This window comes from Bos indicus, chromosome 23, assembly GCF_029378745.1.
Source record: "Bos indicus isolate NIAB-ARS_2022 breed Sahiwal x Tharparkar chromosome 23, NIAB-ARS_B.indTharparkar_mat_pri_1.0, whole genome shotgun sequence".
NCBI classification, from domain to species: Eukaryota; Metazoa; Chordata; class Mammalia; order Artiodactyla; family Bovidae; genus Bos; species Bos indicus.
This window is the reverse complement of record NC_091782.1, coordinates 28,022,660-28,039,745: the sequence shown is the minus strand read 5'-3', so window position 1 is coordinate 28,039,745 and position 17,086 is coordinate 28,022,660. Positions and strand designations below refer to the sequence as shown.

The window sequence follows — 17,086 nt, the reverse complement described above, 5'->3', positions numbered from 1 at the left end:
CACAGAGAGTTGGACATGATTGAGCACATGCAAGCTTCAATCTGAGAGATAAATTTTTCCAGGTGGCTCTAATGGTAAAGAACCTGCCTGCCAATGCAGGAGACATGAGTTTGAACCAAGGGTGGGGAAGATCCCCTGGAGGAGGAGATGGCAACCCACTCCAGTATTGTTGCCTGGAGAAGCCCATGGACAGACAGCCTGGCGGGCTACAGTCCATGGGGTCTCAAACAGTCAGACATGACTGAAGCGACTTAGCAATATGCCTAGGATCATGAAAGAATGCAGTGGAAGGTGAAAGTCCAAGGGAAAAATTGAAAAGGTAAAAAAATAGCAGTAGTGAATAAGTAGATGTAAAAAGGGTAATGAAACTTACCTTCTTTTGCTTCCGAGCAATTTCCTGACAAACCTGTGTAAGAAAGATTGAATTCAATCAATACAATTAGGAAGCAGATAAATTATTCAGTTTGGTGTTACAAGTTCCCAAAGCAAGGTCGTCTGACAAATTGTAAATGGGCACATTCAATAATGACAGAATGACAAAGGAGAAATTAAAACTTTGATATTTAGAGATGTTAATAAAGATTTCTTGAGAATGTCAGTTAAAAAGGATTTCTCTAAAGTAATAGCCACCAAAAAGAAATTTATTAGCCTCTTTATGGCACCCCACTCCAGTACTCTTGCCTGGAAAATCCCATGGATGGAGGAGCCTGGTGGGCCACAGTCCATGGGGTTTCTAAGAGTCAGACAAGACTCAGAGACTTCACTTTCACTTTTCACTTGCCTGCATTGGAGAAGGCAATGGCAACCCACTCCAGTGTTCTTGCCTGGAGAATCCCAGGGAAGGGGGAGCCTTGTGGGCTGCCGTCTATGGAGTCGCACAGAGTCGGACACGACTGAAGCGACTTAGCAGTAGTAGTAGTAGGCTCCTCAAAGATTTGGAAAAATTAAAATGAGTGCTTCAAGGAAATTCTGTATCAGAAATTGCAATGCTGCTGCTGCTGCTGCTAAGTCGCTTCACTCTGTGCTACCCTATAGACAGCAGCCCACCAGGCTCCCCCATCCCTGGGATTCTCCATGCAAGAATACTCGAGTGGGTTGTTATTTCCTTCTCCAATGTATGAAAGTGATAAGTGAAAGTGAAGTCGCTCCGTCGTGTCGGACTCTTGGCGACCCCATGGACCACAGCCTACCAGGGTCCTCCGTCCATGGGATTTTCCAGGCAAGAGTACTGGAGTGGGATGCCACTGCCTTCTCCGAGAAATTGCAATAGGTATCTAAAATTTAGAATGCTTTGCAAAAGATTCTACAAATAGCAGTGACTGCAGGGTCCATACATCAGTACTTCTCATTTGAAAATCTTAATGCCTCAACACCTCTCATCTCAATATCTCAAAGAATCTGATAATCATTGGGGCTCACTAAAGAAAAATATTACTCACCTGCTCTCTCTGTTTTGATCACTGGAAAACAAAAGAAAAATATTCTGCATTTATCTAGATGTCAGAATAATTAAGAAAATTTGTGTTTGTGTTCTAGAAAGGTGAGTAGACTAATTTTCAATTTGCTTCTCATAGATTATTTCACAGATTTTATTTCTGCCTCTTATCTCTATCATACATACTATTATCATCCTGAATGACTACATCATTTATATGGACAAACATCCATCACATTTGCCATTGCCATTTACAGGTAGATTGTATTATTTTCTATTTAATGCTTTTTCATGTGAATGTACAGTTTTTCCAACACTTTTGAAAAGACTGTTCTTTCCCCATTGCTAAAAATTAGTTGACCTTATATGCATGTGCTCAATTCTGGACCTTTCATTCTGTTTCATTGGTCTATATGTTAGTTTGCATGACAGCTGCATATTGTTTGGATTAGTATAATTTGAAATCAAGAAATCAATAAAACACTTCCATTTTATTCTTGCTCTAGATTGCTATGGCTCTTTGATGTCTTCCGGTTTCATACAAATTTTAGCATTGATTTTTCTATTTCTATGTAAAATGCCATGAGATTTTAATAGGCATTTCATTGAATCTTTGGATTACTCTGGGTAATATGACCATTTTACACTATCAATTCTTCCAATCCATGTGCATATTTTTTCCACTTATTTGTGTCTTCTTAAATTTTTTCATCAATACTTTGTAGTTTTCAGTATATAGATATTTTATCTCCTTGGTTAAATGTATAGGATTGTTTTCTTGATTTCTTCTTTAGATATTTTGCTGTTATTGTAAAGAAATGGTACTGATTTTTGTGGTTTTTTATCTTGAAAATTTATATAATTCATTTATGAGTTCTAGAAGTTTTTTGGTGAAGTCTATGGTCTTCTACATGTAGAATACGCAATTTGGGAATAGAAACAATTTTACTTTTCCACTGTGACTTGGAGAGCTTTACCTTTTTCATGTGTAATTTCTATTGCCAGTACTTTCATGACTATGTTGAATAAAAGAGAGAGAGTGGGCATGCTTGCCTTTTTCAGGATCTTTAAGAAGAAGCTTTTTCCTATTAATTATAATGCTAGCTGTGGGCTCTTCACATATGGCCTTTATTGTGTTTGAAAAGTGAAAGTGAAAGTTAAGTGGCTCAGTCATGTCTGATTCTTTGTGACCCTGTAGACTGTAGCCTACCAGGTTCCTCTGTCCATGGGATCTTCCAGGCAATAGTACTGGAGTGGATTGCCATTTCCTTCTCCAGGGGATCTTCCTAACCAGGGCTCAAACCCGAGTCTCCCGAATTGTAGACCGACACTTTACTGTCTGAGCCCCCAGGAAAGTCCTGCCTGTGTTTAGTTATTGTGTTTAGTTCCTTCTATATCTATTTTGTTTGGAATTTTTCTTTTTTTTTTAAAGTCTGAATGGATGTGGAATTTTGTCAAATGCTTTTTCTGCACCTATTGAGGTGATCTTTTTGTTTTAAATATTGCATTCTGTTATATTGTATCACATTGATTGATCTGTGTATATAGAATCAACCTTGTATCCCAGGGGTAAATCCCATTTTGTCATAGTGTACAGTTTTATGACATGCTAGAATTTGACTGAGGATTATTACATCTATGTCTAAGCAGTATTAAGAGGGAAGTTCATAGTTATAAAAGAAAGTGAAAATGTTAGTCACTCAGTCATGTCCAACTCTTTGCAACCTGATGGATTGTAGCCTGTCAAGCTCTTCTTGTCCTTGGGATCATCAAGGCAAGAACACTGGAGTGGGTTGCTGTTCTCTTCTCTAGGGGATCTTCCCGACCCAGGGATTGAACCCCAATCTTCTGCCTTGCAGGCAGATAAAATGGAAAGAAAATGAAAGTGTTAGTCTCTCAGTCGATAGTTAAAAAAGACTACACTAAAAAATCTCTAAAATTAAAAAAAATCAAATAATTTAATGTAAGAAAGGCAATGTCAAAGAATGCTCAAACTACTGCACAATTGTACTCATCTCACACGCTAGTAAAGTAATGCTCAAAATTCTCCAAGCCAGGCTTCAGCAATACGTGAACCGTGAACTTCCAGATGTTCAAGCTGGTTTTAGAAAAGGCAGAGGAACCAGAGATCAAATTGTCAATATTCGCTGGATAATGGAAAAAGGAAGAGAGTTACAGAAAAACATCAATTTCTGCTTTATTGACTATGCCAAAGCCTTTGACTGTGTGGATCACAATAAATTGTGGAAAATTCTGAAAGAGATGGGAATACCAGACCACCTGATCTGTCTTTTGAGAAATCTGTATGCAGGTCAGGAAGCAACAGTTAGAACTGGACATGGGACAACAGACTGGTTCCAAATAGGAAAAGGAGTATGTCAAGGCTGTATATTGTCACCCTGCTTATTTAACTTATATACAGACTACAGCATGAGAAACGCTGGGCTGAAAGAAGCACAAGCTGGAATCAAGATTGCCGGGAGAAATATCAATAACCTCAGATATGCAGATGACACCACCCTTATGGCAGAAAGTGAAGAGCAACTAAAATGCCCCTTGATGAAAGTGAAAGTGGGGAGTGAAAAAGTTGGCTTAAAGCTCAACATTCAGAAAACAAAGCTCATGGCATCTGGTCCCATCACTTCATGGGAAATAGATGGGGAAACAGTGTCAGATTTTATTTTTTTTTTTGGCTCCAAAATCACTGCAGATGGTGACTGCCGCCATGAGATTAAAAGATGCTTACTCCTTGGAAGGAAAGTTATGACCAACCTAGATAGCATATTCAAAAGCAGAGACATTACTTTGCCAACAAAGGTCCATCTAGTCAAGGCTATGGTCTTTCCTGTGGTCATGTATGGATGTGAGAATTGGACTGTGAAGAAAGCTGAGCACTGAAGAACTGATGTTTTTGAACTGTGTTGTTGGAAAAGACTCTTGAGAGTCCCTTGGACTGCAATGAGATCCAACCAGTCCATTCTAAAGGACATCAGTCCTGGGTTTTCTTTGGAAGGAATGATGCTGAAGCAGAAACTCCAATACTTCGGTCACCTCATGCGAAGAGCTGACTCATTGGAAAAGACTCTGATGCTGAGAGGGATTGGGGGCAGGAGGAGAAGGGGATGGCAGAGGATGAGATGGCTGGATGGCATCACTAACTCGATGGATGTGAGTCTGGGTGAACTCTTGGAGTTGGTGATGGACAGGGAGGCCTTGTGTGCTGCAATTCATGGGATGGCAAAGAGTTGACTGAACTGAGCAACTGAACTGAACTGAATCAACGAAGTACAAAAAGAATAAACTAAACTCAAAGCAAAAGGAAGGAAATAATGAGGTGCAGAGCAGAAAACAAAAACAATGAAAAAAATTAACAAAACAATGAGTGAGATTTTTAAAAAAGACAAAATTTGGAAGTACTTAGCCAGACCTTAATAGCTCAGTTTTTTGGGGGGGCTCCAAAATCACTGCAGATGGTGACTGCAGCCATGAAATTAAAAGACACTTACTCCTTGGAAGGAAAGTTATGTCCAACCTAGATAGCATATTCAAAAGCAGAGACACTACTTTGCCAACAAAGGTCCATCTAGTCAAGGGTATGGTTTTTCCTGTGGTCATGTATGGGTGTGAGAGTTGGACTGTGAAGAAGGCTGAGTGCCGAAGAATTGATGCTTTTAAACTGTGGTGTTGGAGAAGACTCTTGAGAGTCCCTTGGACTGCAAGGAGATCCAACCAGTCCATTGTGAAGGAGATCAGCCCTGGGATTTCTTTGGAAGGAGTGATGCTAAAGGTGAAACTCCAGTACTTTGGCCACCTCATGCGAAGAGTTGACTCATTGGAAAAGACTCTGATGCTGGGAGGGATTGGGGGCAGGAGGAGAAGGGGACGACAGAGGATGAGATGCCTGGATGGCATCACTGACTCTATGGACGTGAGTCTGAGTGAACTCCGGGAGTTGGTGATGGACAGGGAGGCCTGGAGTGCTGCAATTCATGGGATGGCAAAGAGTTGGACACGACTGAGCGACTAAACTGAATAGCTCAGTTGGTAAAGAATCTGCCCGCAATGCAGGAGACCCTGTTCAATTCCTGGGTGTGGAAGAACCCCTGGAGAAGGGATAGGCTTCCCACTCCAGTGTTATTGGGCTTCCTTTGTGGCTCAGCTGGTAAAGAATCTGCCTGCAATGTGGGAGACCTGGGTTGGATCCCTGGGTTGGGAAGATCCCCTGGAGAAGGGAAAGGCTAACTCCAATATTCTGGCCTGGAGAATTCCCTTGGGTCACAAAGAGTCAGATGCAACTGAGTGACTCTCACTTTCACTTTCTTTCACTTAGCCAGACAAGATTAATTAAGAAAAAAAAAAGAAGACTCCAATAAGTAAAATAAAAAATGAGTGAAAAGACTTTAAACAAGATACCTGGGAAAATTTTTAAAAAAGGATACTAAGCCCTGTTTGTCATCTGTATAATTTCTTTGGAAAAAACATCTATTCAGTTCTTCTGCCCTTTCATAAATCAGGTTTATTTTTTTTTATATTGAGTTATATGAACTGTTCATTTTGAATATTAACGCATTTTGGTCATATCATTTGCAAATATTTTCTTCCATTCAGTAGATTGTCTTTCCTTTTGTACAAAAACTTTTAAGCTTAATTAGGTTCCATTTGTTTATTTTTTTGTGTCCCTTGCTTGAGGAGAAAGTTCTAAAAAATATTGCTAAGACATGTCAAAGAGTGCACTGTCTATGTATTCTTCTGGAGTTTTATGGTTTCTGGTCTTACATTAAGGTCTTTAATCTGTTTTTAATTTATTTTTGTATATAGTTTGAGAAAATATTCTAATTTCATTCTTTTATATGCAGCTGTCCAGTTTTCCCAGCACCAAACTTTCAGCTCTAGATGAATAACTACTAAATAATAAACAACATGACAGAGGTAATTAACACTGCTTTACATTATAGATGAACATTGTTCAGAGAATAAATCTTAAGAGGTCTCATCACAAGAAATTTTTTTCTATTTTATGAATATGTATTTATATGAGATGAGGATGTTTATTAAAATTATTATGATAATCATTTCATGATAAATGAAAGGCAAAAGATGCCATATGCCTTAAACTTATACAGTGCTGTTACACCTTAATAAATGTGAAAGAAAAAAAATTACTGTGGATTTAAAAAAGAATTCGTACAGATTAGTCTTAATTCTGCCTGAGTAATTCTATCAGTTGACTACTAATCAAACTAGATAGTTCATTATGTATTTGAAAGTAAAATAATTGCTACATCTCACAAAGCTTTCCTTTCCCTAAGTCTTTTATTTATTTAATCATTCTTTCTCCATTAGAGTTTGTGGACCCTGCAGATTCTGGAAAATATAATCTGATGTCTTTAGCACTGTTGATCCCAGAGTTAACACAGATTTTATGTGACCACTGAATGATGATGCTGGGAAAGACTGAAGGCAGGAGGAGAAGGGGACAACAGAGGATGAGATGGTTGGATGGCATCACTGACTCAATGGACATGAGTTTGAGTAAAGTCCGGGAGTTGGTGATGAACAGGGAGGCCTGGCATGCTGCAGTCCATGGGGTCCCAGAGAGTCAGACACGACTGAGCGACTGAACTGAAGTGAATGATGAAATGATAGAGCGAGTTTATCAGATATGGTCCATGGAAATTACTTTGTTCAGATACATTAAAACACTGTTCATATCTTTTCTTGGCACCATGCAGAAGTCTAGTATTATAAATACCACTTCACTCATTTTTCAAACTTACCACTTCCTCCAGGCTTCTGAGAGATGCCTTGATAAGACAAAGTTAGCGTGCAGATTAGAAGAGCAGCTAAAATGATACGGAATAATTTAATCATAATGTAAGATATGAAGAATGGAAACCCAGAGATTTCTTAGTTGGCTTCTACGTAGAAAACAAAGTTTTTCTTCGCTTTTTCCCTGTAAACAAACAAAAATCATAACTGAGGTCCATTTTCCTCAGGAAAGCTGACCTCCATTATCCCCTGGGGAGTCAAGGGAAGACTGCTGTCTGGGTTGACCCAAGGTGGGAAATCAAGGAGGGGTTGGGATGAGGAGGAGCTTCTCTCCTGGGTCCTATGCTGTGAGTGAGGTACCTTCATCTGACAGCACCAGCACATGGGAGTGAGGGAAGCTCCACCTGACCACAGACCTGCTGTCATTCTCATCTTCCTTCTCAAAGGAGGTATGAGAAGCTGGAAGGTGTTGGAAAGATTTCAGACCTTTAGAAGAAGGTTTGCCTGAATGAATTCTTGCATTGGTTTTGGATGAATGATTGAGTTCAGGTGAAGGAGTGCAGGTGAAAAGAGACTCACTGTGTTCTCGTCTGACAAAGAATAAATGTCTCTGCTGGCTAGACAGTGATGAAAGAAAACCAAGGGATGTAGAGATAATGCAAGGAACATGCAGAGGATCGAGAACCAACTAGGACTGATCCCCCTGGTGGCTCAGACGGTAAAGCGTCTGCCTGCAATGTGGGAGACCTGGGTTTGATTCCTGGGTCGGGAAGATCCCCTGGAGAAGGAAATGGCAATCCACTCCAGCACTCTTGCCTGGAAAATCCCATGGATGGAGGAGCTTGATAGGCTACAGTCCATGGGGTCGCAAAGAATCGGACACAACTGAGCGACTTCACTCAGGATTGAACTAGATAAGTTCAGGACCAGAGACAGCAAGATAAAAGCCTAATATCTAAGGTTGGAGAAGATTACAGCTTTTCTAGAAGAGCCCTTAAGGCTTTCCAACTAGAACAAAGATGAACAAATCATGAGAGTTGAAGATGCTAAATTTATTTTGCTTAGACTCTTTACTGTCTCTATTGACCTTTCTCAGATTCTTCACACACACACACACACACACACACACACACACTCTCTCTCTCTCTCTCTCTCTCTCTCTCACTCTCTCTCTCTCTTCAACACTACCCTTCTTCTACATGATAGAAGTTTCTTTTTACACTTACCTGGCTTAATCAGCGACAGAAAATATCAGTTTCTTAGCATACACTGGGCATTCCTTTTCTCCTTTTAAGCCTTCTCTGAAATACTGAAGCCCTAGAAGCATTAGTTAGACCACTCACTTGTGTCTCTTCTATGTACTCCAACCAACAGGGATATAAGTGTAGCACAAGGAAAGGAGGTAGCTGGGAGGGGACTTTAGACTGCACTCTGCTCTTCTGCATTCATGTGACCATAATAAAAACCTCACAGGGCAATAAAGCCAAGTACTTTGAATGTAATGAATTTGAGTAACTTTTCATATTTATTCTTATAAATATGAATATATAAGAATAAAAATTCTCATATATTCAAAAAGAAAAACAAACAAAAAAAATAAAATAAAATACAATTAACTCTATAGAAACAGAATAAAAGTGACCCTAAAAAAAAAAAAAAGAAAATGCAATTAACATGGTTTTCTTTTCATGATGCTATGACGGGGCTCTTGGATATTCTGAAAAGGCACTGGGAAATGAGTGAAAGAGAAAGCAAGTCAGCACAGAAGTCACCTTTTTACATTATTTATGTATCGTGTACATGAAAGTTAGGCAAGAGTGAAGAAATCCATTTGTTTTCTTGCCTGTTATAAGTCAGCTTTTAGGGCCATGCATAGAATGAAACTGACATATTATGCCAAGCAATATCTTTCTTTCTCTTCAATATCTTTCTTCTGACCAAGTTTCTGTACATTTTTCAGGATGTTCACAGACATATAAATGAAGTCTTCAGACCCTATTCACTGAAAAAGTATGCTTGGGAGAGGAGTAAATTAGAGAATGAAATATTTTCGTTAAGTGTGATTAGTCACCAGGAGTGGGACCCAGAAGTTCTTCTCGTTCATTTTCCTCTGAAAACCCTGTGACTTATAGAAACTCACCTTGCCCTTGTGGTGGACATAAGACTCATATGTTATTTGCCCGTTCCCCAAAGAAGGCATCCACTTTAATCCATTCGATTTTCTTTTTCTTTTTTTTTTCCCTGTTACATTAAAAAAAAAAAAATCATAGCATATATTGTGTGTATGTGTGTGTTAATTGCTCAGTCATATCCAACTCTTTGCAACCCCATAGACTGCAGCCCACCAGGCCCCTCCATCCATGGGATTCTCCAGGCAAGAACACTGGAGTGGGTTGCCATTTCCTTCTCCAAAAGGAACTATAGAAAGAAAGAAAGTGAAGTCGCTCAGTCGTGTCCAACTCTTTGCGACACCATGGAATGTAGCCTACCAGGCTCCTCCATCTGGAGAAGGCAATGGCACCCCACTCCAGTACTCTTGCCTGGAAAATCCCATGGACGGAAGGGCCTGGTGGGCTGCAGTCCATGGGGTCGCTAGGAGTCAGACACGAATGAGCGACTTCACTTTATTTTTTCACTTTCATGCATTGGAGAAGGAAATGGCAACTCACTCCAGTGTTTTTGCCTGGAGAATCCCAGGGATGGGGGAGCCTGGTGGGATGCTGTCTATGGGGTTGCACAGAGTCGGACACAACTGAAGCGACTTAGCAGCAGCAGCAGGTTCCTCCATCCATGGAATTTTCCAGGCAAGAGTACTGGAGTGGGTTGCCATTTCTTTCTCCTAACATATAGTAGAGACTGTAAATGATACTTTCTCACACCAGGGCCCCAGATTTACGTATTTACCTAGATCAGAGGGAGGAATGCGTATATATGCTACCTCTACAAGTTCTTGCAGTCTTAGCCTTATTTATCCTACAGTTTATGGAAAATCTGCCCAGGATGTTGAGAATAGCTGATTTCTACATCTCCAGCCCCATAAATATTTCTAGCCCATTCATTCAAAAAGCTGATGCAGATATTTACAATCATCAAGAGTTCATTTTCTCTAGGATATTCCCATGAATTATGTATTATTAGCCCATAAAATTAATTAGAATTCTAATGACTGCTCTAGGCAAGAACACACCTTTCATGTGTTGTTGGAACATCTGCATTCAGTCTAATCAATTAGGACAAAAACTAAATTCTAGGGATCATCAGCTGAATTTACAAGATGTTTCCTGGTTTCTTGCATTTGATCCCTGATAGACAAGTGTAACTGATTCTAAAGGTTCTCAGGTCCCATGCTGATGTCAACATGATGCATTTCTTTGGCCTTGGAGGTGTTTACACCTGGTCTTGAGAATGCTGTACATGGTCCGGCCTCTCATATGGCAATTTGGATGACTTAGTGCAACAAATTCTCAAACCTATCCCATCCTGCTGTTAAGCTAGAGAATATATACACACAGAAACCTTTGTAGATGAGAAATGCTGAATGATGCTATTTGGAGGATGTTCTTTTAGATTAATGGACAAGATTAAGAACAGATTTCAGTGGTCTTAAATGCACAAGGGACATCAGAAAGGCAAATGCCTCTTTAAACCTCTCCCCTGCTTTGGAGAATTTCAGGGACTTGGCCTGCAACTGTGTAGCACCTGTATGGCCTGCAACTCTGTAGCACCTGTGGATAACTCATCTCTCTGAGTCTACCTAGTAATCACTAATAACTTTCTTTTTTACTGGACAAATTGTTAATTCTGTGGTTACTGACAAACAAAAGAGTTAAATAGGAAAGATCTAAGGCAAAAAGTAACAGGCAAGTCCTACCATAAAAATTCCATTAAAAATATCAGGAATTTACATGAAGTAAACCCACTCTTGGACTTCCCAGGTGGTGCTAGTAGTAAAGAACCCATGTGCCAATGTAGGTAGACATTAGAGCTATGGGTTCGATCCCTGGGTGGGGAAGATCCCCTGGAGGAGGGCATGGCAACCCACTCCAGTATTCTTGCTGAGAGTATCTCATGGACAGAGAAGTGTGGCAGGTTGCAGTCCATAGGGTTGCACCGAGTTGGACACAACTGAAGTGACTTAGCATGCTCACAAACCCACTATTATTCTAAGGTGGTCAGGTGGGAGAGTTTGCTTACTGCTATAGAGGAATGGGGGTTGGTTTCTCTACCACTTAACTTTATGGAGGGCTCCAAAAAGGAAAAAATGATAAAGACATTTCTGAGATTTTTTGCTTTAAATCCTGGTTTCCCTTGGTAAAGGCAACTGCTTATGCTTCCCTGATTTAAGACTATGTCTTGTGCTTACGTATAAACGTCCTGTGTAATTTTCCTATTTTAGTTTTTGGCATTTCTGCTGAAATATATATATTCTTTCTCCAGTTACATAGTAGCTCATGAAAATTTATTTCCAATAGTAGAATTCCATCACATATCAAATCAAGGGACTATAATTTGTCTCTCCTAATGCTCAGGAGAAAATTTCCTTGATTGCGAGCTTTTAAAAATTTTGTTACTTTATACTGACCTGCACAATGTGACTGGGTTAAAACCTAGTAAATACATTTACAACAAATGAGCAATTGAATGAATGAATTTCATATTTCCTTATTTCACTGTATATACCATTCTATTTTATTTTCAAAGTAAGTCATATAGAATAATCTTCAAATTGTCCCCCAAGGTTTGCTGATTTTCTCATCTCTGTTTCCTCTTTATGAACTCTCTACTGAGTGTAATAAGTGCCTGTCTCTCTGTCCTTCTCTTTTTTCTTCCATTTCAGTATATTGTTGATCTTTAAACGTTTTACTTTAGATAATGAGAAATCAAGTCTTATAAAGTTTTATTGCTTACATAAGAATGATTGCAATAATAACGCAGCTACAACTGATGAGTTAGCAAAGATATCTGGGATGTATCTGGTTGACCTTTGTCCACAAGGGAGGGGGGAGATATAGTTTTATTGCTGAGAAAATAACTTGATAAGAAACTTTACATGTTTCTTTTTTTAAAAACCAAGAAGATCTTCCAGGTTTAAAAACATATTGGGACATTTCAGAGGCAAAATCCTGACCTAATTGGTGCAAAAGAGCAATTAGAGAAAAGATTTGAAAAGATTTTAACAATTGAATATGATACAGGTCAAAGAGCTTTTGAGGAAGCAAGAGCAAATATCTGGAGGGAGTTGACAGAATCTTGGAAGATTATTTCTATACCAAGATATAATGATGGCTGTGAGGGTTGTTGGTACTGCATTTATAGGGGAATGACTTTGGGCTCAGCCCGGGGGTTGTTATAAATAGATACGAACTTCATGGGACTTGGCAGTGTTTGAGCTCCCCACTTGAAAAAGCCAAATGGTGACAAAGCAAAAGCATAACTAAGTAAGAGGCAAAAATGCAACTGGAACCATTTTTATGATTTACCTGTACAGACAATTCCATTTTCTCATACTTGTTCATTGTCCTAAACACTCAGAGATGCTCCCTTTCCCAGAGCCTGCTGTCCCCTCTGCTCTCATCATATTTCTCCCAGTTTTTGAGAGTCTTGGCCTCCAGAAGCAGTCACTCTCCATGGGATCTAACCTTGTGTAGATTACTTTAGTCAATTTATAACTGTAGCTTAACTGAGTACTTTGGCTTCCTTGTTGACTCAGTGGTAAAAGTTTGCCTGCCAAGCAGGAGATGTGGATTCAATCCCTAGGTCAGGAAGATCTCCTGGAGAAGGCAATGGCCACCCACTTCAATATTCTTGCCTGCAAAATGTGTGGACAGAGGAGCCTCGAGGGCTACAGTCCATGGGGTAGCAAAAGATTCAGACACAACTTAGTGATTAAACAACAACAATTGACTACTCTAACCATGATTTGGTGGTAATGTTCTTCTGCCTTGAAGATATTTTCTACCATCTACAACTGGATCTGTTTGCCAAGGACTATATTCTGTCCTTTCTATACCAACTATCTACCTGTTTTGGTTTCTGCTTCCTGGGCATGTCCATCAGACTCCCTGTAGATTTTTCTGCTGTGTCCTCATGAAGGGCCCTCCTTGATGTTGGCTACTTGTGTAGCTATCCCTCCTATTATTTGAGACCTTTCTGCCTTGATGGACTCCTTCATCTTCTTGCTGCTGGAACTGAGTCTAATATTTGCCTCATGTTCACCACCTCCCTCAGTGTGTCTAGTTTCTCTAGCCTTCCTGTCTAGCTTGTTCAGCTGCCACCCAAACTCTAGTGCTGGAATTAGAAAGGGCAGATTTATGAAACTTAAATAAGAAGGTGGTGTTGGTGGGCCACTGGGGCTTTCTTGAGTCCACAACAAGTGTGTGTGTGTGTGTGTGTGTGTGTGTGTGTGTGTGTGTGTGATTTTAGAAAAGTTCTCATAATTCTGTGGACCAGGGACCTTGTAAAATATGATAAATGTTTTCATTAGTATAGTATATAATGGTAACGAACATTCAGAAAGTAAGTGTTCAAGGTCAATAAGTATTAGAATTTGCAGAGTGCGGGAGCCAGTACGGGAGTTCCCACCCATGACAAGGTCATGCGGGAGAGCCCTGATGGGCAAGGCGAGTCAGGACTCGAGGGGCCCCCTGGATCTGCTTGAGCATCTACCCCAAAAACCAGAATCATTCTGTTTTACTATTTCATGACTTTTACCAACTCCTCTGACATTTATGGGGGGCTATCCCTGACCACCTTTCTCTGTAAGAAAATCAACTTAGAGCTCTAGTTAATAATTCTCCAGGGTACAATAGGTGTGTTCCAATTCAAATCCCTTAGATAGTTTTCTAACTTGCCTGACAGGTTTTCGGACTCTTACAGCTATGCATGTGACTGTTCACAGCCTCCCAACCACAAGAGGCACGGAAAGCTTAAGATATTCTAACAATGCAGGGCTTCTTGGGGAGTTAAAATTATTAGGATAGAACTAGTAGAAGATTTCATTGTTGAGCTAATGCTTGCTGCCAAGTTTCCATATCCCTTACCCACTGTGTCCCTGGGAGTATATTAATTAATATAGTTGGTATATAGAAAAAATAACTAGTGGCCTTGGTGTTAACAACTTTAGACCCTTGAGGTAGTAAATTCTTTCCTTGCTACAGCCCACTGCACCTTTGCCCTATAGGAATGTAACTTTAGTGCTTTTGGAGCGTGGCACCAAACTTTAGAAAAATTACTTTTAGAGAAAATAAGTTTTCTGGTTAACTAACCTTTATCAAAACAAAGAGTCATAAAATGTTAATAGACCTCCTGGCCAGAAGATGATGTAAATGACCTAAAGCATTTGTATACAGAAAAGAAAGCCTGGTCTCGATAAGGGTCAAGGACTGCTGACTTTGCATGACTCTGCAACCCCTATTATCCTCTATGTACAACTTAAGGTATAAAAACTCCTTTTGAAAATAAAGCTAAGGGCCTTGCTCATCAGGCTTGGTCTCCCCGAGTCGTTCTTGCTTCCCTTTCTCTCCTTTTCTTCTCTGTTCTTCCTTCAGGATGACTAATTTGGAGAGTGGGGGGCCCTCTGAGACCACTTACCTGCCCAGGCTTCTAAGACCTACTTGAGAAGGTGCCTAAGGTGGGGGCACCTTCAGCTATTCGAGAGGGTGCCTGTGGCCTCCGTGGTCAGAGCAAGTTTGGTGTCACGAATTTTATTGGCTTTCCATGTAAACCAGTTAGATCAAGCCTCTTTCTCTCCCTTTTTGCTATTCTTTCACCAATGCCGTCCTCCTGAGGGAATCCCTGGATCCAACTGGGACAGGACCCCGGTAGCAGAGTAAAACTTTCAGAACCCAGAGTGTGCAGATTGCTATAAAGCTAAAGAGAAAGATCTCCTGGAGAAAGGAATAACTACCCATTCCAGTATTCCTGGGACTTTTCTGGTGGCTCAGATAGTAAAGAATCTGCCTGCAATGCGGGAAATGTGAGTTTGATCCCTGGATGGGGACGATTCCCTGGAGAAAAGATTGGATACCCATGCCAGTATTCTTGCCTGGAGAATTCCATGGACAGAGGAGCCTGGCTGGCCACAGTTCACGGGGTCACAAAGAGTCAGATAGGACTGAGTGACTAACACTTTCACTTTCGAAAAGAAAAGGAACACCTGGGCTTCTGAGGGTCTAGTAACTTGTAAGTGTAGGTTCAGATCTAGGTGACACAGGCAGTCTATTCCCAAGTCTAAGATGCAGTGGAAGGTGTGGATTTGGCCAGTGTCCAAAGCTCAGGTGAACTATTAGGAAAAAGTTTCAAAAGTGATTGGCACTGGCCACACTTGCCCTCTGTGACAGTCTGCACTCTGTCTGTGGCGTATGTTTCTAAATAAATCCACTTCTACTTCTAAAAGAGACACACTTTATCTCTCACTGAATTCTTTCTGCATTCAGCCATCAAGAACCTGAGCTTCATTAGGTCCTGAAACCAGCCCATAGCTGATATGGCTTGAAGAAATATGTGGAAGAGGATATCAAAAGTCTCAGATATACAACTTCTCCACGGGCAGTTATTTCATTTAATCAATCTATTTTTCAGAGCTGACTTGGGCTTCCCTGGTGGCTCAGTGATCAGGAATTCACCTTCCAAAGCAGGAGGCACAGGTTTGCTCCCTGATCCTAGAGAATCCGGCATGCCACAGAGCAAATAAGCCCATGTGCCAGAACTATTGAACCTGTGCTCTAGAGCTCAGGGCCTGCAACTACTGAAACCTGTGCTCCCTAGAGCCCATGCTCCTCAACAAGGGAATCCTGCACTCTGCAACTAGAGGGTTGTCCCCGCTCACCATAAGTAGAGAAAAGCCCACACACCAATGAAGACCCAGCATAGCCAAAAATAAATAAATAAATTAAAAATTTGTTGGGACTTAGGGATCAGTTGAGGGAATTGCTATGCAGAAAATATGTTCAGTTCAGTTCAGTTTCTAAGTCATGTCCAACTCTTTGTGACCCCATGGACTGCAGCACACCAGGCTTCCCTGTCCATCACCAACTCCTGAAGTCTACTCAAACTCATGTCCATTGCGTCAGTGATGCCATCCAACCATCTCATCATCTGTCATTCCCTTTTCCTCCTGTTTCAGTCTTTCCCAGAATCAGGGTCTTTTCCAGTGGTCAGTTCTTCACATCAGATGGCCAAAGTATTGGAGTTTCAGCTTCAGCATCAGTCCTTCCAATGAATATAAGGACTGATTACCTTTAGGAATGACTGATTGGATCTCCTTGCAGTCCAAGGGACTCTCAAGAGTCTTCTCCAACACCACAGTTCAAAACATCAGTTCTTCAGTGCTCAGCTTTCTTTATAGTCTAACTCTCACATCCACACATGACTACTGGAAAAACCATAGCCTTGACTAGACAGATCTTTGTTGGCAATAATCTCTCTGCTTTTTAATATGCAGAGGCATAGCTTTTCTTCCAAGGAGCAAGCATCTTTTAATTTCATGGCTGCAGTCACCATCTGCAGTGATTTTGGAGCCCCCCAAAATAAAGTCTGTCACTGTTTCCATTGTTTTCCCATCTATTTGCCATGAAGTGATGGGACTGAATGCTAGGATCTTAGTTTTCTGAATGTTGAATTTTAAGCCAACTTTTTCACTCTCCTCTTTCACTTTCATCAAGAGGCTCTTTAGTTCTTCGCTTTCTGCCACAAGGGTGGTGTCATCTGCGTATGTAGGTTATTGATATTTCTCCTGGCAGTCTTGATTCCAGCTTGTGCTTCATGCAGCCTGGCATTTCCCATGATGTACTCTGCATAGAAATTAAATAAGCTGGGTAACAATATACAGCCTTGACATACTTGTTTCTCAGTGTGGAACCAGCTTGTTGTTCTATGTCCAGT

General features: G+C 40.5%; 1 long non-coding RNA gene across 1 annotated transcript; it reads right to left on the bottom strand.

Moving 5' to 3' along the window:
• Nucleotides 1–336: 336 nt before the first annotated feature.
• LOC139178884 (uncharacterized) lies at nt 337–7,385 on the bottom strand. The gene is made up of 3 exons (XR_011563311.1): nt 7,213–7,385; nt 1,440–1,460; nt 337–406 (listed from the first exon to the last, which is right to left on the bottom strand). It is a non-coding gene; the product is annotated as an uncharacterized lncRNA (long non-coding RNA).
• Between the last annotated feature and the right edge of the window lie 9,701 nt (nt 7,386–17,086).